Raw genomic sequence first — 25,072 nt, 5'->3', positions numbered from 1 at the left:
GGAGGGAGCTTGGAGCTTATTACCAAACAAAAAGCCTGTCTTGATTTCCAGCCCTCCAGCCCTGTACACTGGCTTAGCTGAGAGGTCGTACCTCCAGTGGAGAAGGCACACACGGGCGACCCTGAGATGGGCTGCAGCTGGGCCCTGCACAGGGTGGGGACCAGATCCCTCATTGGATGACTGATTTGCAAGTGGCCTTGACTCTCCCAATACCAGTAGCCCTCCCTCCCCAGCAGTGACAGCGTCACATGTCCCTGAGGGCAGAATCTCCCCCAGTAGAGAACCCTGATCGCATACAATGTCCAAGTTCACAGACAATCCCATTTCGGTTGTGCTGCAGGGGAATCCTGAGCTGGGACTTATAAGACCCGACTTTAAATCCAGCTCTGCCTTTATATCATTTCCCTCTTGGGGCCTCAGTATCCCGATCTGTAAAATGAGAGGATCGAACAAGACAGTTCCTAAAGTGGGTTCAGAACTTCTAAGGGTCTAGGGCTCAGGTTCTGGAATTTTTCATTCTAACATAATTCCAATCATAGCCTCACCCTCTCCCGAAAACAAGGGAGTGAGGATTTCAGCTGCATAGCAGCACTGTCCAGATGACCCGAGGGGGTTGATGAGGGGAGCACAGAGGGTGGAAGGCCAGCAGCCAGTGGAGAAGGAGGAAGATGGGGAAAAGGCACCAGCAGTGGAGGTGCTGAATGCACCAAAAGACATTTCCCCGGCTGACCCTGTGCCTCCTCACTCAAAAGTCACCTGTGACTTAAGGCATAGAAGAGATGGACAGGGGCTGGTAAAGGATTTTTGGAGGAGAAGTTAAGAGGATAAATAGTAAACATTGCACACAGAGAAAAGAACAATGCCCCTGAAAGTGGGAGGTGTGTGTGTGTGTGTGTGTGTGCGCACACGCCTCTGCTGTATCCTTACCCATGGCAAAAGAAATTGGACAATTTCAATTCAGCTTGAATCTGCCTGTAAGCTTTTAAAAAAATCATGATCACAGGCTTATTGGATTTGCTGAGCCCTTATTGGCCTCTTGACTCGTTCAGCTGTAATGAAGACAAGGGTGGGAGGAGGAAAGGGAGAGATGCTCCCTGTTCCTCGCCCTCCGCACTTCCTCCTAGTCCATCTCAGAATCCAATAAAGTTTGACAATGAAACTTGAAAGGGAGTGAGCAGTATTTAATAAAAGGCTGTTCAGTCTGAACGATGATTCAGGACTTTTTGAAAGCTGGAAGAGACAGGCCAGATGACCTTTTCCACTCTAGATCCCCTACAAAGAGTGTATACATATCTTTTCTTTGGATTAGGTTTGTATTTGTTTGTTTGTTTGTTTGTTTTCCCAACAACATTAACACTTTTCTTGATTGCTAATAGACTGAGCTCCCAGGTTATCCTATATCCACAGTCAGCACCTGTTTCTTGGAAATATTTCATCCAGTTGTTCTTTCATGCATTCTGTCTTCCAGCCCCTCACCAGCTGTTTCTGAAACACCTGCTATGTGTCAAGTACTGTGTTTTGGGCTGAGGGTACAGAAGTGACTAGAATACAGCCCTGGCCTCCCAGAGCTCCACGCTCAGATTGGCACAGGCATGTACACGAGCAAGCACACCCCAGTGTGGTAAGTGGGACACTGGGGCAACACCTGGCCCTAAAAAGGAGGCCTCAGGGGAGCTAAGTCTTGAAGGACAAATAAGAATTATTTGGGCAGAGATGAGAGAAAGATCCAGGCTTACAAAAGGCATAAACACGAGAGAAAGTGGGGTGATTCATTGAATCACAGAGAGTGTATTGTAATTGGACAGAAATGTTCAGACAGGAGATGGTCAGGCCGGCCCCGGATGGCCACCCCATGTCCACAGTGGCCTTGGCCCCTGTTACCAAACTTTGGTTCCGTTATTCACGGTCCCGTTATTCACAGAAGCTACGTTCTATAGTCGTCATGCACACTGAACTAGGGGATATTGAGCCACCGCCCCTAGGGGAAATACAGGCTAGGATTCCTACAACCTCCTCATCAACTGGATAATAGGTACCCTTGTTTTATGTGTCTTTCTGTTTTAAAACACCTTATTTAATGCATATCGTTGCCTCATTCATGTTGAGCTCATGGCCAACAGCACTGCCCCTCATACTGAATGATGCCTACCTAACGTACATATTTTCTCCATGAGGCTCATCCTAGCCTTCCTGTGCTTACAAACACTAGACAGCACTTCAGGACTATGTTTGGGGGCTATTTTCAACAGCAAAGTCACCAACAAGAATCACAGAAATGCAAAAAGCATGGCATTAAACAAACTATGAAAAGGATACTTGTTTACAGTGTGAGAGCTAAAACAAGAAGGCAGAACGTTGCCTTGTTTGACCTCAGCTGGGAACATGCCCAGTTGGACCAATCACATTTTTTGCCGCTCTGCATATGTCCGCGAAGGACCGCAAAAGCGCCGCACGTATTGATTTGGGGGTTGCAAACCCATTTCAGAGAGTAGGCAAATTGACAAATGTGGCATCATGAATAAGATGGATTGTCTGTATTTCAAAACCACACATACAAGCCTCTCAATTCTTGGAACTGCCGATGACCACTATAAGCAAACAGAATATTCTGATTCTCTTCATTTTGATTTTTCCTGTAATACAGGAAGAAGGTATGAGTGCATTTAGGGCTAACTATGCATTTAAGACTCATGATCTGAGAATTCATGTGAGGCCACATTACACTAAAGCAGTGTTTAGAACAGACCATCCTGTGTCGCTCCAGAAGGGCAGCCTGTCAGAGGATGACTTACAGTTCATTCTCCGATGCCAGGGAAACCAGACTACTTAACTAGCAGAATCATTCCTGACTGGAGCAAAGCAAAGAGCCTCAGAGCCCCAGGGGGCTTCTCTACTACGTCAGCTGTCAGCAAAGTATTCATATGCGGAGGAGCATCAGGAAATCACAGCCTGCAAGTTGCTGGCAGAAATGTGACAAGCTCTGCCCAGCAATGTGTTTCAAGAATAGTCTGGGCAGCCTGGTACTTCAGAATTCTCTGGAACAGGGTGATAAATAAATTCCCAGGGACGCTTCCAGGACAATTATTTATTTGAAATGCTAGACACGGGACTAATTGGTTTTATTTACTATTTTAAAATACAGGGCACCTGGGTGGCTCAGTCAGTTAAGCATCTGCCTTTGGCTCAGGTCATGATCCAAGGGTCCTGGGATCGAGCCCCAATTGGGCTCCCCGCTCAGCAGGGAGCCTGCTTCTCCCTCTCCCTCTGCTCCTTCCCCTGCTTGTGTTCTCTCTCTCTATCAAATAGATAGATGATAGATAGATAGATAGATAATAGATAGATAGATAAAATATAGGTAGTCTCTTGTACAGGAAACAAAAAATTGTAGAAACAGTTCCCTCAGCCTAATCTCCTAGCTGACGCACTGACTCCATCAGGGGATTCTCTTTATCACTGAAGAGTGTACTTCATTACTTAGAATTTGATCTTTAAAGAATATATGCTTTATTATGCCTTAAAGAATAAACTGCCTAGGTGATATGTAACGCCAATTTTTTTTGGCATTTCCCCAATTTTTTAAATGTAATTTTGTAGATGATGGATTTTATTTTTTCGAGTAGTCTTAAGTTCACGGCAAAACTTGAGTAGAAAGTACAATTTCCATTTACTCCCGGCCCCCACACATAGCCCTGCCCACTACCAACATTAGCATCGGAGTGGTACATTTGTTACAATCCATGAACCTACATTGATACATCATTACCACCCAAGCCCCAGTTTACATTAGGGCTCACTCTTGGCGTCGTCCATTCTATGGGTTTGGACAAATACGCAATGACAGGTATCTACCATTATAATATCATATCTTCCCCACCAGGCCCTGACAACCACTGACCTTTTTACTGCCTCTATAGTTTGGGTATTTTGCAGAATGTCATAGTTGGAATCAGACAGTATGTAGCCTTTTCAGATTGGCTAACCCTGAATGTCAGTTAATAAGACACTTGCAAATCACCACACTGTAAGCAGCTTGAGGTCTTGGTCATAGGTGTCTTCCCAGCACAGAGGAAGCACTTAAATGTTTGTTGAAAGCATGAATGGATGGGTCTCAGATTTAAAAAAAAGAAAAAGAAAAAAAGCAGATTCTCCAACTTAAAAAAAAAAACAACAACACTAATAACAGTCAGTGTTAGTACTTACAACTTAGTATTACCTGGGAAAAGAAATGATGATGATATTCACTCTGAATAAAGAACAGCTTGTAAAAAATAAGGTACAAATGCCAGACTGTCTCTCTTTCCCTCTCTCTCTCTCTCCCCCCATGGGTGATAGATGGATAGATATATAGATAGATAGATAGATAGATAGATAGATAGATAGATAGATAGATAGATAGATAATAGATAGATAGATAATGAGATTTGATTCAGATCTTAAAATTCTGACTACATCCTCTATAGAGTGGGATCTTCCATCTGATGTCATGGTTTAAGTGAAAGGAATTTCTGCTCAGCTTTTTCAAGTTTTGTGTTTGGGCTCTCCTCTGAGCACTCCCCAAATTACCTGAACTCCCCTAGGTTGGGCTATCCAGGGTGTCTGAGTAAAGCCAAACATAAGGAGAGAATGACATCATGGATCCGTTATGTGTTGTCCCTATTTCTAGCCCCAGAATCATCTTTGCTTTTTTGACAATAGAGCTGACTGCTGAGTCATGTGTAACCTAAACCCTCATCTGCAGTTCATCCTGCTTCCTGCTGGAACCCAGGGAACCGAGACAAGGAGCAATGGCCTCAGCAGGGCAATGGAGGGAAAGAGAGGTGATAAGTAAGAGGCATTCAGGAAATAGAAAGGCAGATAGGAAAACCTGAGCCTAAACAATGATTAGTGAGAGCTAAGTCCAGAGCAATTAAAACATGGATCTGCCTCACTTTACATAACTAAGGTGTTTATAAATTTGCATGTAAATCAACCTGCATTTCAACTGCAACAGGGGAACTGACATTTAGGGAAATCTGGTGATGGTTCCTTCTGTATTGTGATGCATTTGTCTGTAAATATTCAGTTTCTAATTTAGCTGCATTATATATATATATATATATATTTTTTTTTTTTTTAAAGAGTTTATTTGAGAGAGAGAGTGCATGCGAGGGTGAGCAAGAGGGAGGGGCAGAGGGAGAAGGAGAGAGAGGATCTTTTTTTTTTTTTAAAGATTCTATTTATTTATTTGACAGAGAGAGACACAGAGAAGGAGAGTGAACACAAGCAGGCGGAGTGGGAGAGGGAGAAGCAGGCCTCCCACTGAGCAGGGAGCCCAATGCGGGGCTCGAGCCCAGGACCCGGGGACCATGACCCGAGCCGAAGGCAGACGCCCAAAGACTGAGCCACCGAGGCTCAGGAGAGAGAAAATCTTAGACTCCACACTGAGGGCGGAGCCCAATGCAGGCTCGATCTCATAACCCTGAGATCATGACCTGAGCCAAAATCAAGAGTCAGGTCTTTAACTGACTGAGCCACCCAGGTACCCCTAGCTGTATTATATTGATATTTTCCTATGTTGTCTTTGAGAGAGGACTGTAAGTGTCTCATCAAAACACCTTGCCTAGCAGACAATTAGGCAAGACAAATACATTTGAGGCTAACTAAGTATGCCATGAATCTGGGCCTTCGACTTTATGTTGAAAATAAAGGAGCGTTGGTCTTGAAGGCTGTCATATGTCTCAAGAGCAAATGTCTTGTTATGAAAAACATGTTCAGGAATCTATTTCAAAGAGAAAGAATGGGTTGCTCATTCAGAGGAATTACCAAGTGAGATGGCTTCCTAGCATTACTGTGGCTATTACTTGACATCTCTTCCTGCCCCTGGAGCTGGTATTTATCTGGCCACAAGGTCCTCTCCAATAAAGACTACATTTCCCAGCCTCCCTGGCAGCTATGAGAGGCCATGTGTAAATCCTGGCCAACAGGATGTTAACAAGAATGTTATAAGTGACTTCTAGGAAATATCCTTAAAGGACAGAGATGACTCTTCTTTATCTCTTCCTCCTTTCTGGGAATGTGATGCCTGGAGTTCAAGCAGCCATTTTGGACTCTCAGGGAGTGAAGGGGTTCAGGACAGTACCATCCCCATCCCCCGAAAGTGCCACTTTGGCATGTGGATTATTTTGAGCTGGAGGCTTGAGACCCTGTGGGCTCAAGAGAAATTTTTAGCCTCCCTTAACTACATAGAGGAATCTAGGTTGGGGGTCTTTCCCAGAATAAGGGTTATTAGCAGAGATAAATTTTATCTGAGTGACCCATCTGTATGGCAGGACAAACATCTAATTTCCAAACATCTGCTCTTCTCATCACCCTGTGAAGTACATTCTATTCCTCTGAAATCCCAGACCCCTACTCATTTCTCCTTAGTTCAGAATGAACTAAGTCCAGCTAGAAGGACCTTTGGGGGAACAGGAATTCTTGCTCCCCAACAGGAACATGCGAAGGATGATAGAGAAACCAAACAGATGGACATAGGCTCCAAAAAGGTTTTGGAGTTTCTAAATCAGCCTTTGACTCCTCTTTCTGGGCTCCGAGAGAAATACAATTTTCTCTTGTTTAAACCACTGCTGTGTTGCATTTTTCACTCAGAGCTGAATTGAAGACTGATTGAGTTATAAAGGAAATGCTCGTTTCATCTCAATGCAGACTTTATTTAATTCAATTAAATGGACCTATTAAACCCCTCACTACACAGAAAAAGAAAATAGGGGTTCTTAACCTGAGGGTCCATGAACTTAAAAGGGAAAAAATTCATCTTTATTTTTACATCCTTTCCTGGAATTTAGCATTTCAGTATTGAATGTAGTATTAACAGTACCTGTGACTTTGTCATTAATAGATATTTTCATATCATAGTTCATGCATAACAGAGATCTCAAAGTATCATTTATATTTACCCCTACGTGAAATTAGGAAAGTCATTAAACCCAGTGCTAGTTTGTCATTTAATGCATTCATGCAGAGGCAGGCTGCGTTCTCAGGGAAGCATATTCTGAGACAGAATTTAGCATGTAAGATATTTAGACAGTGCCCATCTTGGGATCAATACCTGTGGAAGGGAGAGGAGGGAAGCAGGATTGTGCAAAAGGGGAAGTCAAGTTGCAGTGCAGGCCTGACAACAGCTTTGGGTGACCTCGTGGGAATCTCTGAGCCAAAATGGACCATCAGGGTTGCCCCATGTTGAATATTCATCCCTCTGCGTGGGTTAGCTGTTAAATGTGAGGTACCCCAGGAAGGACATGGCCTTGGAGGAGCCATCTCTCTGCAACTGTGGCCATCCCTGGAAGGTATGACAACTGAAAGCCATCAGCTGACTGCAAAACCCTAGCTGGGGCAACAAGTCCTTCCTGAGAGTGGATCCAGGTGGTACATTATCTCCATGTCCATCCCAGTTCACCCCTTGAGCTATCCAGATCCATTTTTCCATATATTCAGGAAGCAGTTTTTCCAATATTCCAGTGGGCCTTTCTTCTTTGATGAAACTTAGGAAAGTTAGTTCTATTAATTCTCAACACCTGCAGCTGTAACAGGTGTTAGGGCCACAACTGATACTCACCATCCCCTTACTCCAATACCCATTTTCGATCCCCCTCATCCTCAGCTAGCATTTCTGCTGGTCTTGGGGCTTACCTTAAGGCATGACCCAGGCAATCTCCCCTGAGGGGTCTGTGCCCTGGTCACCATGCCTTCTGTGGTAAGCAGAATCATGCACCCACCAAAGATGTCCATGTCCTGGACCATGTGAATGTGTTATTTCATATGGCAAATGGACTTTGATGATTAAATTATGGATCTTGAGATAGGAAGATTGTCCTGGATTATCTGGGTGGGTCCAAAGTTATCATAAGGATTATAAACCAAACAGGGAGGCAGGGGCGTCAGAGTCAGAGAAGGAGATGTGAACCATGGGAATGATGACTAGGTGGGGTCTACGGACCTGATGGACTCGTTCCCAGCCAGACCCTGGCCAGGACTCCATTCATTACCTGGTCTTCACATGCCCACACTCTCATGAGGACCCTGATGATACTTCAGGTCTCGGGGTATCAATGTCAATTCAGACCCAGAGTCCAACTCTCCTCAAAATATTTGGGCATTCCTCTTTCCCCAGTATACACTTGCCATTGTGTTACAGAGTCCTTCTGAATGGAGATCCCGCCTTCTTTTCAATCAATTGGTTCTGGATTTGAAAACTGGCTCAGGTCGGGCAAGGGAGCATGACTTCTTATTGGGCAGACTGCCTTAGCTTCCTGATCATTTGTCCTTGATTTCTTCTGATGGTGCAAGCTGCCCATCTTCTTCTTCTTTCTGGCTGCCCATCTCTTTTGCCCCCAGGGCTGTGTTCCACTACCAGATTTCCTAACTCTTTGTAGGTCAATCCCACTGGCTGCCACTCCAACCTCACCAGTCATTTATGATAAATGCATCCATCCAGCCAGCTTTTTTTTTTTAAGATTTTATTTATTTATTTGGCAGAGAGAGAGCGTAGGAGAGCACAAGCAGTGGGAGCGGCAGAGGGAGAGGAAGAAGTAGGCCCCTTGTTGAGCAGGGAGCCAGATGCGGGGCTCGATCCCAGGACCCTGGGATCATGACCTGAGCCCAAGGCAGTCGCTTAACCAACTGAGCCACCCAGGCGCCCCATCCAGCTTCTGATAGTGCACCAATTATGACTCTTTGGATTAATGAAAGGACTTAAGAGACTCCAGAAAGTACACCCCCATAGGGTGTTAATAAAAGTAAAGGAAATAATGTAGCAGGATCAAGAAATGACAGGTAAATATCAGAGGTGTCTAAGACACCCAGGCTCAGCTTCCCATCAGTCACATAGGATGTACTTCATCTTAGGATCATAACCCACCAGGATATGCACAAGATGCCTTGATTTCAAGGAGGCTATATTCTCATCAGTCTTTAATATGCATCTGGTCACATAGCCCAAATCAGCCTGCATGATTGGGTCCATAATGGAAACTGAGATTACATAACAGAAAACAGGTACAAATAATTAATCTCTACGTTTTCTATAAATGATGGTGACAAGCTGGTACAGACTGTCCCTAGCACTTTGTGGATTTAGCACAGAACCACATAAATCACTAGTTTGTAATTTCCACTCTGGATGGGCCAAGGGCAGGCACCACTTCTCTTAGGGTCCCCCTAAAATTAAGCTCAGGGTTGCAACAAACCAGGTAAGATGAACCCTGTACCTACATAGATGATTAAAGGCCACATCTGGCCTCTACTGTCTTGGGTCCTATCATCATCATTGTTCTCATTCGGCCTAATTCTGTAAGAGCCTCTCCTATGCAGACCTGACCTGTAGAGGAGAATTTCCTCTCAACCTACTGATGCTGGTGTCCTTCTTATCAACACATTCCTTATGGCCTTGATTCAGTTGTCTTCTGTGCTTCCCTGTGAAACTTTATCATCTGGTGGGGTTTCTGGACTTTACACCAAATATCTACTCCAGCAGTCCCGCTGCCCTTAATCTATGAATGCCTTCCTCCACTGGCCACCATGCAATTCTGGCATTTCTATGCCACTTAGTGTGGCTTCTGTCTCTTTCATGCTTCTAGGAAGGAATGCAGACCATCTCCAGGAGTCTTTGCTTGGATATCAAATTCCTGTCCCCTTTAATCAAGCACCCTTAGAATCCAGTCCCACACGTACCCTCCAGGTTCTCAATAGTAAATGCTGGTTAGATCTGCGGCTCCTTTGAGGTGCCGTTCCTTTTCTCCCTTCTCTCTCTCAAGTCATTTTCCTGGTTGAGTTAAGTCACTGATCCACTTAATCTTGGTTATGTTTAGTGGCCTGGAGAGGAGTTGATGGCAGGGGGGCAGATTGGGAAGGGATTCCACATGACTTAAGGGATGATGACTTTGCATTTTCTTCAAGCAAGGGGGAGGGGAGCGGTCCTGCAGGCTCAGAGAGTTCAAAGGAATCTGGGAATCTGGGATTTTCAAGGGCATCACTAAATGTCCATTTTATATGTCAGGACCCATCCTTTCCCAACAAGGATTCTGACCCAGTCATAGCAGGCCTTGGTTGGCAGTTTAAGCTTCTTTGGAGCATGGTTACTCAATTGAATTTAGCAATAGTCACCCAGTTATGTTATCCTTAGTTACTAATCCCACCACCCTTTTCCTCAAACACCTGATATCTCACACCACCTAGTGCATACCCCTCCACCAGTATCCCATCCCAATTTACAGTTTTAACAACTGGACTCACCTCATGCCAGGAGCTATCTCTGTTCCACCTACCACCAGTGATGGATCCTCCCTGAAGGCACGGTAGCAAACTTTCCAGCTCCCAAACTGCATCTTATTATCTGCTTTCTTAGACCACTCCTGATACCAGTTGTCCTAGGTTGGGTTGTCCAAGAACCAGAGTTTAGAAAACAAATGTGTTTTAGGACATGCAGTCGACACCTGAGGAAGTAGGAAAAGGAAGCAGGACTAAGCAGAGGAAGAAGATGAGTTATGATCCAGCCCGACAGCAGCCTGCCTGGTCCCCTGGGGAGATCTGGAATTAAAAAGGTTAAAAACCCTCTGACAAAAAGGTATACAACGATGCCTCCTCCTCCAGAATTTAATTTGAAATTTGGCTATCATCGTTCTCTAGTTATCCAGTACCCACCTCAAGATCCGCTGACATTGGGGCACCTGGGTGTCTCAGTTGTTTGAGCACCTGCCTTCAGCTCAGGTAATGATCCCAGGGTCCTGGGATCAAGTCCTGCATCGGGCTCCCTGCTCAGTGGGGAGTCTGCTTCTCCCTCTCCCTCTGCTACTTCCCCTGTTTTTGCTCTCTTGTGCGCGTGCTCTCTCTCTCTCTCAAATAAATAAAATCTTTTTTAAAAAAATCTGCTGACATAGTCACATATGTGAGAATCTTATGATAGAAAAGTTCAGGTTCTTTCCCAAGGGTCTTTTTCACCCTCTATGTAAATCAAGGTGTGTATGGTGGAGACTGTTACCTTCTACCCAAATCCTTTCTCTTCTTCTCAATTCTTCCACATATGTTGGTGTCCCTTGCAGCTGGGGTGGCCATGTGATTAAATTCTAACAGTGGAACATGATTAGATGTCATGTCCAGTCTCTAAGAGAGCCAGTCTGCTTCCTCCATTTGCTCCTTCTCCTGCCAACTGGACCCAGGATGCGATGACCCAGCCTCAACCAAGCAAACAACAAGAAGGCTCTAAGTAGTGGCAGAGCCACAAGATGAAAGGAGTCTGGGTTGCTGAACCTCAAGTGGAGGAAGCCACCTACCTACCCAGAACACTGCCCCCCTAGGCTGTGAAGGGAGTTGTGTTTGAGCTATTACATTTTGGGGTCTGTTTATTACAACGGTTTAACTTACTTTTTTTTTTTAAATAGATTTTATTTATTTGTTTGAGAGAGAGAGAGAGAACACAAGCAGAGGGGAGGGGCAGAGGGAGAGGGAGAAGCAGACACCCCACTGAGCAGGGAGCCTGATGCGGGGCTTGATCCCAGGACCCTGAGATCATGACCTGAGCAGAAGGCAGACGCTTAACTGACTGAGCCACCCAGGCGCCCCAACAGTTTAGCTTACCTTGACTGAAATTGTATATGAATAGATTTGGTAGCAGAGTGCCCAAATTCTATGGGTATCTGGAGCTTAGTTCTAATCCCACCTGGGACACTATTACATAAAGAAATTGAAGTCCAGAGAAGTTAATGAATTTGTCTAAAGACTCACAAGATGGCTAAAATTAGGACCCAACTCTTCTGAAACCTAATCTGGTTCTCTTTCCCTATGCCATTCCACCATCTATGGTTCTGTAGGGTGGGTGTGGCGTGCTGAATGTGGCCATGAGATTTCTATTTCAGCAAGAGGGAAGGGCAGGGAGAAAAGGAGGGGATGCATTTTCTTGGCCTCAATTAGTGAGCCATTAGCTACCCACGGTGATTAAATTATCTGGAATGACTCCCCAACTCCACAGCATATACAGTTAAATGACAGATCGGCTCACAATTGTTTTGAGCACTCATTACTTCAATTTAATGTAGGCAAATGTGATCTTCAATATCAGGGCACCACAGTGTCATCAGGTCCTTGTCAGTTCACAATCATCTTTATCTTAAAGGAAATAAGAATTTGAATGAGGATGCCTGTTCATTTGACTGCTATAGTTTATTTTACATATAGAAATAAAATCACATGTAGCAAAAGCATTGATAACAAACATGATGATAAAATAAATAACTACTATTTATCATCTAATGAATGCCCACTATTTGTCAGGTACTGCAAAGAAACTTTACACACATGCACACACATACAAAAACACACAGTGTAAGAAATATATATATATATAAGAATGTATATATTCTTTTTTTTAAAAGATTTTATTTATTTATTTGACAGAGAGAGACACAGCAAGAGAGGGAACACAAGCAGGGGGAGTGGGAGAGGGAGAAGCAGGCTTCCCGCCATGCGGGGCTCGATCCCAGGACCCTGAGATCATGACCTGAGCCGAAGGCAGACGCTTAACCAACTGAGCCACCCAGGCGCCCCAGAATGTATATATTCTTATTTAATCCCTGTATCATCAGCTTTGCTGTGGTGACAACTCTCAAAATCCCAGTGACTCACACAATAAATGTCTATTTCTTACTCATGTTACATGTACTTCCTTGTGTTTTTTTTTCATTCTGGGACCTAGACTGAAGGTGCAGCCCTATAGGACATGTCATTCTGGTGGCTGAAGAAAGAGCAAAAGTAGTAGAAATTTGCGCCTCTTACAGCTTCTGCTCAGACAAATCTACAACATGTCCATTAATTCTAGTAGCCTAAGACCATCACATGGCCAAAGTCAAACATCAGTGGGGAATTAGAGAGTGGAGGCAGTGCAGATCCCATGGTAACAGGCTAGGACATATAATCCCCATGCGGGAAAAAGGGAAAGGAAACAATTGGGGACGATAACAAAACTTCAACGCTACAAGATAGATATTAATTCCACTTCCCTCTCCACTTTCCCAGAGAAGATAAATAACTTTTCTAAGTTCCTTCTAGAGGTTGGAAATACCCCTTTCAGTTAGGGTGACTAGGGGAGGCTTTGGTAAAATTTGAGCTAGGGTTTGAAGGTTAGGTAGGGCCTTGGTAAGGGAAGAGAGGGCAAGGACTTTGTCAGCAAAAGAAAACCCCAGAGTAGAGGTGAGGATATGCCAGCCAAACAAGATCAGTTGACCATAGAGGAGAGAAGAGAAAACTGGAGAGGACAGGGGTTCCTTGAATGCTGAGGAGTTCAAGGCTAAGGATTTAACTTCATTTAAGGGGCAGTTAGAAACCTTTAGATATTTTTGAGAAGAGTGCCATGATTAAAATGATTGCTTCCTTAGACTGATCTGACTACAGGGTGCAGGGTGGGCTGACATAGGGAGAAAAGGAAAACAGGGAGACCAGTAAGGTAACTACATTTCCAGAACCAAGGTAGTCTTTAACTAGGATGGTGCCAGTTGCAACAATAAAAAAGGTCATTTCCAGAGACTCAGAACCAGTGGTTGAAATGAACCGTGCATCTTCATCACCCATCCGGTACTCCCAATAACATATTAATCCTGTGTGAATAAAGCATTTTTAACAGCCTGCTTTTTGTATTAACGTGTAACATACAACATTGTTTTTTGGTTTTGGGTTTTTTTGAAGAGAATATAAGTGCTATGCACATTAAAGCTTCAGGACATGCCCCATGCCCCTAGCACAAGATGGCTGCCCTCCAACCCCCATACATATTAAGCCTCCCACTGCCAGGGCTTAAATTAAATGTTGGATAGACCAAGTAAGGCCAAAGTCCTGGGGCCGGGTGACTGGGGGAATGAAAGCCACTGGTCAATTTCAGTGAGGTGTGCTATCCAGGTGAGAATCTCCAACAGGCACTTGGAAATTCGGATCCCAAGCTCTACTTAACAGAATAACAGTGTTTCAACAAGCAAGCTAAAAATAACTGTATTTATGAAAATACTTTGCAACGTGATAACCGTTATTGGAAACTTCGTCTAATTTAAAATTTTATTCTAGGGTCACGGTTAGATAAATAATACATTTGAATGCTTCTTATTAAAAACCAAACCAAACCAAACCAAAAACCTGTATTACGACTAAGTCTGTTTAAAGTGGATTTACTAAAAATCCACTTTGGTCAATAACAAGGGTGGAAAGAAAGCAGGTGGAAAGGAAGCTGACCCAGGGAAACTAATCTCCAACAAGGGAGACCATTTCAGGAAACTCAAGGGCTCAGGATGCCTGGCCAGCCGTAAGCAGAGCGAGCCGAGGGGAGGCCCTGAGTTCCGGGGTGGACGGACTGCGGAGCTATGTGAAAACCTGCCCAGGACCTTTCCGAGATAGGACATCAACCCGGGACAGTAATGAAAAGGGGCAGCGGATCTGAGGGACAGAGCACCAGCTTCTTCCCAAACCCAGGGAGGGGAACCTCGTCTCTCTCCCAGGGGCGGAGACCCCTTAGACAAAGACTCCAGCCAGGGGAGGAGCCCGAAGTGCGCGTGCGCCATGGAACGCGCATGCGCGTAGCGGCTAACGCCGCGGCTCGAGGTGTCGAGGGAGGGGAGGGAGGAGAAGCGAAGCGTCAAAAGGAGGGAGCCAGGAGGCTGGGGCGGGCCGAGTGGTGGGGTGCTCGCGCGCGCCCACTGGTGGCCGGAGGAGAAAACGTCCGCGAAGGCCTCGCTGCCCACCCCTCCCTTGGGGAGGCTCGCGCTCCCGCTGCTCGCGCCTGCGCCGCCCGCCGGCCTCGGGAGCGCGCCCTCTCGCTGGTGCGCGCGCTCGCAATCTTCGCCACCCACCAGCTCCCGCACCCGCAGCAGAGCCGCCGCCGCCGCCCACCTTCTGCCGCTGCCACCACAGCCACTTTCTCCTCTCTTTCCTCTACTGTCCTCGCCCTCTGTCGACTATCAGGTAAGCGCGAGGCTCCTAAATCTGCCTCCTCGTCCGCCCCCTTGCACCCCCAGGCTGCCGCCCCTCGTCCCCCGCCTCAGAGATGGGTTTCATGAGGTAAGCATAGGTCGGGGGCAACGGCTGGGGCCCCTCCCTGCGCCCTGTGCGCTCCGGGGCTGGGACTAGGGCGTCTTGGAAAGGCACCCATGCAAGGGATGCACGCGCGCGTGTGTGTGTGTATGTGTGTGTGTGTGTTGGGGGGTGTCCTTAAAGACCCGCTGCGCGCGGACCCGGGCAGAGGTTGTGCCCGAAGGGTGGGGCGCTGATGGCGGTGACCTGGGGGAGGGGGCTGCTGTGCACTCTCGATCGTCACCTTTTGCCGCAGTGGGCGTGTGTCTGTATGTGTGTGTGTTGGGGGGTGTCCAATGACGACCCCCGAAACCGAACCTGTAATCCGATTTCTCTGCTTTGGTTGGCCATAGGCCCTTCAGGAAGGTATGGATCCGGTTCTAGAAAAGATGAATCCCTGCCTACCCCTCCCTACACCTCCCCGGCAGCAATTCCAGTGGGGCTTTCACTGCCCCTGATTTAAGGCGGTGGCCCACCCCCTCCCCCTTTTCCTCCTTCAGAAACCCACAGGGGACATTTGGGGGCTGGGAGTGGAATCGAGGAGATGGGGAGGGGTCCAGGCGCTGTCACTTTAGTTGCCCTTCCCCCTGCGCGCGCCTGGCACCGAGACGCGAGCAGCGCCGTGCCCGAGAGAAGGTAGTGCGCGGATCCCGATGTGGAGGCTCCGAAAGGCGAAAAGGCTGGAGTCACCTGGCCTTGCAATGTGGAAGGACTGGGCAGTGGCGGATCCCCGCTCGCTGGCGCTCGCAGCCGCAGCCGTGCACAGACAGGCGCGGGGGCTGCAGGTGCATTTCGGGGCGGGCCCCTTTCTCTGCGCTCTGCGCCTGGCGTCCGGCGTGAGCGCTCCCTGCGGGAGGCGCGGGGCTGGCGCTCAGGGCTCGCCCCTCACTGCGGCAGTGGGTGTGGACCCGGGTGGGCAAGGAGGAGGAGGGTAGGCTGTGCCTCCTCCCACTCCCACCCCTGCTTTTTTTTTTCCCTTCCAAACGCGAGGTGCCATCTTTTTGCGGCGTGTCACGTCTTTACTGTACCGTGCCAAGCCGGGTGGCTAGGCTTTGGAGGACAGGGCGGGGACTGTAATTAAGTGGGGACCCCCACTTAGTAATAATTCAGTAATCAACGCTGAAATCTTGGTATTTTGCTGCTGTGAGCTTGAGCCCTGGGGGCGTTCACCTGGAATCTTTCTCGGGGGCTAGATGCTTTGTTTGTAGGGCTTACGTGATCTGCGCTGCCAGCCCTGTTTTTTTTGGCTCTTATCTATGAGAGGTTTAACCTAGGCCCCCGCCTTTCCCCCTATTTTCCGCCCCTCATTTTCGAGCCCTCTGTTAGATCTCGGGCTGGCTGGGGTCAAGGAACCCCAGTCACAGCCCTGGGGGCACGGATGGAACGGGCGTGACCCCGGTTGGCCCCCTCCTGGAGCCGGGTGGCGCGCCAGGAAGCGTCCGCGTGGCCGAAGGGCTGGGATTCGAGATCTCTGCGCGCTGTGCCGGGGGCCGCAGAGGGAGGAAGACCCTCCCTACACCCCGAGAGGCCTGGGGGCCACCTCCCACGGGCTGCCCACCAAGGGTCACCAGCGACCCCTGGGAGGTGGCGGGGACAGCGCGTAGGCGGAGCCCCTCTCCGCTTCATGCCCTGTTGCTTCGCCAGGCGAGAGAATGTAAGGAGAGGGCAAGAGGGTTCCTCCTGTGCTTCGGGCCACACCCATTTTTCCTGAGATGACTGGGGGGGGGGGTCGCGGAGGGGTGGTTGCTATGGAAATCACACGCGTCCCAAGAAGGGACCTCTGGGCGTTGCCCCGCCCCTTCCCAGCCAAGATTGAGAACCCTAGGGGCAGGCGAGGCTGCGGCCCCTCAGTCTTTCCCAGGCCGCTGGAGGGAGACCCCCCCACCTCAACCCTGAGCGGGTGACTCTTTATAATGGGCCTCCGGCGGCCTCAGCCACCCAGATCAGCGTCCCTCGTGTATTCTTATTATTGTGGCCGAATATTATTTTGGAAACGTACAAGATTTTAACTTGAATGCCCGACTACACCGCCTCCCTTGGAACGGGGCCGGGAGCGGGGAAGGGGGGTATGGACCCCTGGCAAAGGAGTCCGAGCCTCGCCCTCCTGCGATGAGCCGGGTCCGCGCGGTTTTCTGGTTAATTCTATCGCTGCAAACTGATGCGGGGGCGCAGTTCCGAGAGGGATGAACATCTCTGGAATCGAATCATGCACGCGAGCCGCACAGCTTGATCCAAATGTCCAGGGAATGGTCCGGCTCCGGGTCGAGAGCCCGCCAGAGGCCAGGCCGAACCTTCCCGGCTGTAGCGTCGAAGGTCGGAGCCCGGGTAGTGTGGGGCCTCCCTGCAGAGTTGAGTCCGCCAAGGGTGGCGTGCAGGAGAGGCTCAAGGATCATTTTGAGCATCTTCTCCGCTCGCCCCTCTCCACCTCCTCCACCCTAGAACTGGGCGCGGAATTCAGGTTCCAGACAGAGCGAGGGTCTCGGAGCGGCCCTGAGAATCGGTAACCCGCGGCCACGGGTGCCCGGGGCGGACCGAGGGCGGAGGGGTCACCTCCTGTCGATGGAGGGAAAGGGAGCGTGGCGGGAGCGAGCACATTTAGCTCAATGCCGGAAACAAAGCGCAGTCCAGACGTCCGCGATTTTGCTCCATTTTGAAATGTGTTGGAGCTTCGGTGGGTCTCTTGATCTGCATCCCGGGCGCCAGGGGATGGATCTTCGTAAGCGGTTTTGGAAACACCATCCCAGTTCTCCGCGCGCTTGAACTAAACGGCTTCTCCCCTCCCCCTCCCCCTCCCGGGATCTCGAGGGATGCAGCATTTGCGCCCATGCTCCGACGGGAAATGTCCGGGCACGGATCCGAGGGCCATCGATTCCTGTCCCCGACCCCCAACAGGCGGGAGCTCATTTACGACCCCACTTGGCCTCTGGCACCCAGGAACCTCCCGGCCCGGTCTCCAGCTGGGCTGAGTTGGGATGGATGATGGATCCTGGGAGAGCGACTGCGGGGCCTGGCTCTCCAGGCCACCTCTCCTGTGTGCTCAGGTTCGGCAGGATGGCTTTTTGATCCCTTACCCCTCCAACTGACTGTCCTACAGCAGAAAAAGAAATGTCTTTCCTACCAAAATTAATGAAGGTATTATTTTGCATTTTATGATGCTGCTTAGGTTTGCTAGATAAGAATTGCTTATCTATTCCTCCATCTCCAAACCCTTCCTCTATACAATAAATGAATTAACCACCCCATCCCACTCCATCCCAGTGGCTGGTCTCCAGTGACTCCTGAAGCTAATCAATTTCTTGACCAACAGTTGCTTCTGAAACAGCTTGTGTTTACTGCAATAACCAGGCTTGGCTCTTGGGGTTGCCTTTGGATAGTTTGTGGGAGAGTTTTGTTGGCTTTGCTGGGTTTTGGACGAGTGACAGTCCATGTTGTATGTGCCTGCCCCACACAGACCTCCTCTGCATCTGCCCTTGGTGGAAGGGCGTGGCTTTGAACTGGTTTCAGGTATCAGGCTCAGCATCCCTGACAGGAACAAAAGAAACGGATTATTCCCACAAATTGCAAGAAAACTTAGAATCAGTTTGACTGAGAAAGGGTCAGATATACTCCAATTGGGGAAAGAGCCCCTTCTATTGAACAGGCACTTTGACCCACATGCCCTTGGAGGGCAGTGCCAGCCTGGAGATGTAATAGGATTGTGGTGCCCTTTGTTTAGGCTGAATTTTCTTTCTGCCCTTTTAACATCAGTTCATGAAGCCCATTTGTTGAAAATTTTTAAAAGTTGTGTTTTATTACAACTTCCCTCAGCATTTATGTATATGAATATGGTTTGAGAGGCTCCACAGCTGTATATGAACATATATTAATTTTCTAGTTAAACACGTGATAGTTTTCCAACTAGATAGTGTTCTCCTTACTCCCACCTTGAAAAAGAATCACTCAGAAACAAATAAAAACACCTCCAGAGGCTTAATACAGTGCTAGACATACAAATAAATGGGCAAAATGGGAAAATGCAGGTCAAAAAGATGGCAAAAAGAAAATAGAATGGGGGGCTATATTCAAGGTCGTGGCATCAGGAAGGTTTGGGGACAAATCCAGTCCAGTTTGTCCCCTGTCAGTGTCCAACTGGCACCCAGAAAGCGGCCTGTGCCCCTTGGTGCACCTCCACACCCTCCCTCCTCTGCTTCTGAGCCTTCTCCCTTCCCGGTACAGCACTCCTTGGCCCCAGAGCCCGGTCCCCACTACTCACCCCACCCTGGTTGGCCAGAATAGTTCAGGAGAGAGGGTGGGAAGAAAGCACACAATACCCCAGGGGGAAAGAAGACCCTGCCCTGTCATCTCTGGGACTCTAGATTCTCCTGGTGCCAGAGGTCAGAAGGATGGGGTGGGAAACCCCATTTGTCTCTGCCCCTTCCCCTTCCTCCTGCCCTGCATTTTTCATTATCCCACTTCAAAAACTGCCCCTCAACCCCTCCACATCCCCAGAAATATCCACCTGATTAATCGCTCCTAACTTGCCACCCTCGCTGCTTCCACGGTGATTTGCAGGAGCCCCGGCATTGAGGGGCACACCTGAGCAGGTGAGGGGAAGAGAAGACTGCTGCCTCACCAGCTGGGCTGCTTCAGGGAGAGGACCCCAATATTCCAGCTGGGACTCTTGGCTGTTTTCCTGTAAAACAGTGGTGTTCAGTCCCCAGGGCCATTGAGATGTCTAGAGATGCTTTTAATTTTCACAACTGGGGTGGGTGCAACAGGCACCTAGTGGGTAGAAACCAGAGACACTGCCAAACCTCCTGCAGTGCACAGGACAGTCCCCCACATCAAAGAATATCCAGCCCCAAATGTTGCTCATGCCAGGGTCAGAAGCCCTGCTATAGAAACATTGTTACTTTGGCACTCCTATCATAATGGCAGTTATGTTTAGGGAGTGTCTTTTAGGAGGCGCTGTTCTAAGTGCTCCCCAGAGATGATCTCATTTCATCCTCCCAACAGCCCCCTTTCGTAGCAGGTGCTGTTATTATCTCTGTTACCTATGGAGAAACTGAAGTACAGAGAGGTTTAGTAACTCACTACAGGTCACACAACCAGTGAGTGGTAGAGCTGGAAGTCCGACCCTAGCTCCCTCCCCTTCTCAGCTACGTGTGGCTTTAATAGGTCCTTGTGGGCTAGCCTGGGAACCCAAGCATGATCTGTAACATTGACCCAGTGGAAGATTCAAATTCCAAAGCCACTGACTCACAAAATGAACTTTGAAAGAGTCTGTAATTGGAGCACAACCTAAAGCTCATAATTTCTGGTCTAGCCTTGACACATGGAGCAAGGGATTTAACTCAACCTCTGTGTCTCTGTAAAATAAAGAGAAAATATCTCAGGGACCTTAAACCTCTTCCCCCAGACCCAGGTTTTCAAGATGGTTCTGTCATACAAAGGAGCAGCTGGTTCTGACTGGCTCAGAGAAGGCTAGAAATCAAGTCTGGGGGATCATGACATAGACTCAGCTATGGTCACGGTCAAATCGGTGAGGTTTTAGGGACAGCAGATCCTCATCTATGGACAGTGGACAGTGCCCTCAGAGGGATCGAAGTTTTGGCACCAGCCAGTGGGACCAGCTCTGAGCCTGTGGCTGAGTTGATTTGGGTGGACATGGGAAGGGCCTCATGCAGGAATCTCAGGGCTCCCTTGGCAAAGGTGGGCCTGGAGGCTTTTCTCACTTCTTGGGGCCCAGTCTCTGCAGTAAATATTCCTTTATGCTGTGGCCCAGAGGGGCTGCCTGGAATCCTTCGACCCCAGGACACACTGCCACTCCACCTGGGGGAAGATCAGAGGCCACTGTCATTCTGCAGCCGACCCTGTGTGGGCCATCAAACATACACCATACACGCCGGTCTCACCCCTATTACCTCGCCAAAGGGGTTACTGTCCAACCATGCTTTTCCTGTCTCTAGGCGCCATGCTCCCGCCACCTTGGCCAGGTTCCTTTCCTGCAGAGATGGCCTCGGCCTGGGTGTGGGCAAGCAGTGTGAGACCATCTTGGGATGGTTTCTGAACTTTCTGGGTTCTCTGATTAGGAGACATTCTGCAGATGTGCAGCTAAAACCGGCTTCCCCAAAATACAAACTTGAATGACTTCCAGGTGGATTATCTGAATTTGTTTTTTGCTGCGTTGACATTTCAGTGGGCTCTGTACTATCTCCAATCAGGGGCACTATTGAATGAATCCGCCCAAAATGTATTCTGTGCCTCAACTATTCAAGGACGGTTACTGAGCGTCTTGAAGGCAAACACTGTTTCTTCCTCGACAGGCCCTCGGTGCAGGGCAGTGTCTTGCAGATAGACGTATTAGGTTTGGCCAGTGGTTAAGGGTATGGACTCTGATCAGACCTCCTGGGTGCAAATCCAGGGAGTGGAATGTCTGTGGGACCCGAGCTGTGTTGTTTAGCCTCTTAGGGAGTTTGTTGTTGTCTTCACCTTGGGGTATGGCAGTACCTATCTCCCTGCTTGCTGTGAGGTTTAAAGGGGGTAAGGAGGGGATGCAGTGCTTAGCCCAGGGCCTGGCACATAGTAAATTGCTTAGTGAATGGTCTCAAGGGCAGCAGCCTCTGGATCAACACTTGTGATGAATGTGCAAAGGCATCTACTGACGCTGCTGATGGATACACTTGTAACAGATAAACTGTTGCACTGACTAAAGATCAAGATAGAAGTGGGCAGCTGCCCGGTCCCCCGAAAATCCCACACACCCATGTTTAAATGTACAGACAGAATTCTTGCCACAAGCAAGCGGAGTAACTTATTTCTGTTGTCTCCGCTTCTGTCCTCTTCCTTCCTGAAATCTGCTCCACACCAGGAATAGACTGTGTACTCTCCACACCAGCCGGAGCTGAACCGCGCCCTCCCGCCATCCTGGGAACGGTGACCCGGCTTAGCTAGCGTGTTGGGTTCAGAGCTCTTACTAGCTTACTCACTGAATAAAAAGTGGGCACAGGGGCGCTTGGGTGGCTCAGTCGTTAAGCGACTGCCTTCAGCTCAGGTCATGATCCCAGGGTCCTGGGATCGAGCCCCACGTCGGGCTCCCTGCTCGGTGGGAAGCCTGCTTCTCCCTCTCCCAATCCCCCTGCTTGTGTTCCCTCTCTCGCTGTCTCTCTCTCTGTCAAATAAACAAATAAAATCTTAAAAAAAAAAAAAGGTGAGCACAGATGGGATTGGGAAAGTAATGGAAGGCAGTGGAGGACAGGATTTACAAATGAAATAATTAAGCAGGCTGTTGAAGTTGGTAAACTGGCAAGCGGGCTTCATGGTCAAGAGAAGAGTCAAGCAGAAAATGTTAAATAAAACAAACTCAACATGTTCTGAATCCAGGAAACTCCAAGCATCCCATGAGCATGCTCATATCTGAATTACTAAATTTGGTTTAAGAAGCCTTCTTATCTATGAAATGAAGACTGAGGGTCATACTATGTTAGTTTTTAAAAAGTCATTAAATCAGAAAAATCATTATGAAATGATACTCTTGGTGTTTGGATCAATTGGTTGGAATTTCTTGTCTTTTTTACCTAAGCCACACTCATAATACATTGTTTAGGAATTCAGATTTTAGCTCCTTGGAAAAAGGGCTTACACTAAAGAGTAATCTGAATGCAGAATCTCTCTAGAGTTTTACTGCTTCGTTCACAGTCTTTAATATCTTGTTTGACAGTAAAAAAAATTACTCATTTTTATGAAGTCTTTCCAAAGCGTTCAACTAGATTTTCCTAAAACCAATTAATGATTTTAAGAGTTTGCCTTTCATTTTGCACCCGAATCTCGTCGGCTTGCGTCTTATTTAAATTATGTGATTATGGTAACAAGTGTGACGGGCCTAGAAGGTTGGCTGTGGTAGGAGGAGGCCTTGGCCGTGGACATCAGGTCCTGTGGACCCAGCATTGAATATTTATAGTCCTTCCTTTCTGCTTCTTACACGGTGTCAGTCAGGACAGTGCCCACTGTGGAGACTTTGGTATTAAGTGAATTGTGGGCAGTCATCTTCCCCGCCTGCCCCATCTCTTGCCTGCCTTCCAGGATGAGCTCAGCACTTTGAATTCATCACATAAAATCCCAGGTTAAGGGGGTGTTAGAAAATTCTTCCCATAAGACCCAAAATAAATATAAATCCCACCTACTATATTAACCCTCCTTAGTGAAGGGATTTTAGATAAAGGTCCAACTATTAAAAACCATTTTGAATCAGCAAGGTAGAATTAAATCTGAAGCCATTGGAAATGATGTTCCATTCATGGCCCTTCCTTTGGTCTTGCCCCCTCTCCTGCTCAATCCGGCATCTAAGGGCAGAGGGATGTAATTATCTCTGGTCCCAGCTGCTAGTTTGCCTACCCATCTGTGGGTTTCTGTTTTCCCAGGAAGGCTGGGTGATGTTGTCTTCGGAATTAGTCTGCAGTCGTAGCGTAAAAAGCCCAGGGATGCGCTTTCATCTTCGTGGCCTCCTCCCCCGGACACCAAGGATATTAGAAGACCCCTGGGTGCATAATTGCTGTCATGTGATCTCCAGCCAACACATAATGCCAAGAAGGAAGGGCTGGGAAAGACCAATTCATAGAACTGGGGAACTGTGTCCCTCCTCCAGGGTAAAGGACCTGAATGAGAACCAGTGTTCTAAATTATGTGTCAACGGAATTGTCCTGGACCAAATCCAGTTCAGCCATTGATTTGTAGGTCATATTGGCACCAAACTATTGTCTTAACTCATGCCCCCTCCCACAGCCTAGCCCTCAAAAAGAGGCTTATTGGATAATTAATAATCTAAAACCAAATGCTTTGACGTCCAAGGGAAAGTTACAACTTAAAGAATCTCTTTGGTTTAAAATATATGTACATATAAATATTATAATTATATATATTTTTAAAATATTTATTTATTTTATTGGAGAGAGAGTGCGAGCACACGTGTGGGAAGGGGAGGCGGGGCAGAGGGAGAGAAAGAGAGAATCTCAAGCAGATCCCCGCTGAGCGCAGAGCCCAACATGGGGCTCGATCCTAGGACCCCCAGACCATGACCCGAGCCGAAACCAAGAGTCAGACGCCCAACCGACTGAGCCACCCAGGCACCCCATAATTATAATTATATATTTAAATGTGAATATTCACTCCCTTATTTGATGTAGGTCTAGACTTTTTATATTAGGTTTGCTGAACACCTGACAGCTTTCAACTTTAGTATTGGTAATGCATCAGAATTTAAATCAAGGTATGTTAATAAGCCAAGCAAAGGTTGTATATACGAGTAAAACACTTGTATATGATCTTCTGTGTTGGGGTACGGTGATAATTGCGGTATAAATTCATGTGAACCTGTCCCTTTCAAAGCACCCCTTGCCAAGAATCACCAGGAATAGCTGTTTGGAAGAGTCCCCAGCCCTTCTGCCATCCACATGCTGTCTTGTCTTTTCCCTAGGAACAGGGAAATTCCACACCGGCCCCAACCCATGTGCAGCAGCTTCTGCCTGTGCCTCACCATGAGCCCAGCTTAGAAAGGAAGGATTTCGAAGAACATCCCTAAATCCGATTGAATAATGGAGTGATCAGTCACAAACTCACCTGAACCTGCTTTAACCCTATTTAATCTTTCCCCAGGGTTAATCCTATGGGACCGGCCTGCTGGGCGCCTCCACTGGGTTCAGTTCTGCCTCCTGTATCTCGAGTCCCTCCATCTTTCACCCTGCAGGGAGCGATGGCTGCACTCTGTTCCCTGCAGAGTGTTAATAAAGACCGAATACATGGAAATAAATCCCTTACAGGGGCGCCTGGGTGGCTCAGATGGTTAAGCGTCTGCCTTCAGCTCAGGTCATGATTCCAGGGTCCTGGGATCGAGCCCCGCATCGGGCTCCCTGTTTAGTGGGGAGTCTGCTTCTCCCTCTCCCTCTACTGTTCCCCCTGCTTGTGCTCTCTTGCTCTCTCTGTCAAATAAATAAATAAAATCTTTAAAAAAAAAAAA

The 25,072-nt window shown here is 47.9% G+C and overlaps 1 protein-coding gene across 13 annotated transcripts in view; it reads left to right on the top strand.

Annotated features, from left to right (window-relative positions):
* The first annotated feature begins 14,808 nt into the window (after positions 1-14,808).
* Positions 14,809-25,072, top strand: part of MAPT (microtubule associated protein tau) — a 95,178-nt gene continuing 84,914 nt past the window's right edge. For 4 of the 13 annotated variants that reach the window (XM_081804788.1, XM_081804785.1, XM_081804786.1 and 1 more), the window contains exon 1: positions 14,821-14,973. The gene's annotated coding sequence lies outside the window, so the exon portion shown is untranslated. The other 9 variants (XM_081804781.1, XM_081804780.1, XM_081804789.1 and 6 more) reach the window with 7 other exon arrangements.

The sequence above is a fragment of the Leptonychotes weddellii genome, chromosome 15, assembly GCF_054177405.1.
Source record: "Leptonychotes weddellii isolate Sample4059 chromosome 15, ASM5417740v2, whole genome shotgun sequence".
Lineage (NCBI taxonomy): Eukaryota > Metazoa > Chordata > Mammalia > Carnivora > Phocidae > Leptonychotes > Leptonychotes weddellii.
Note: the sequence above shows the minus strand (reverse complement) of the source record. Positions and strands in the feature narration are given on the sequence as shown.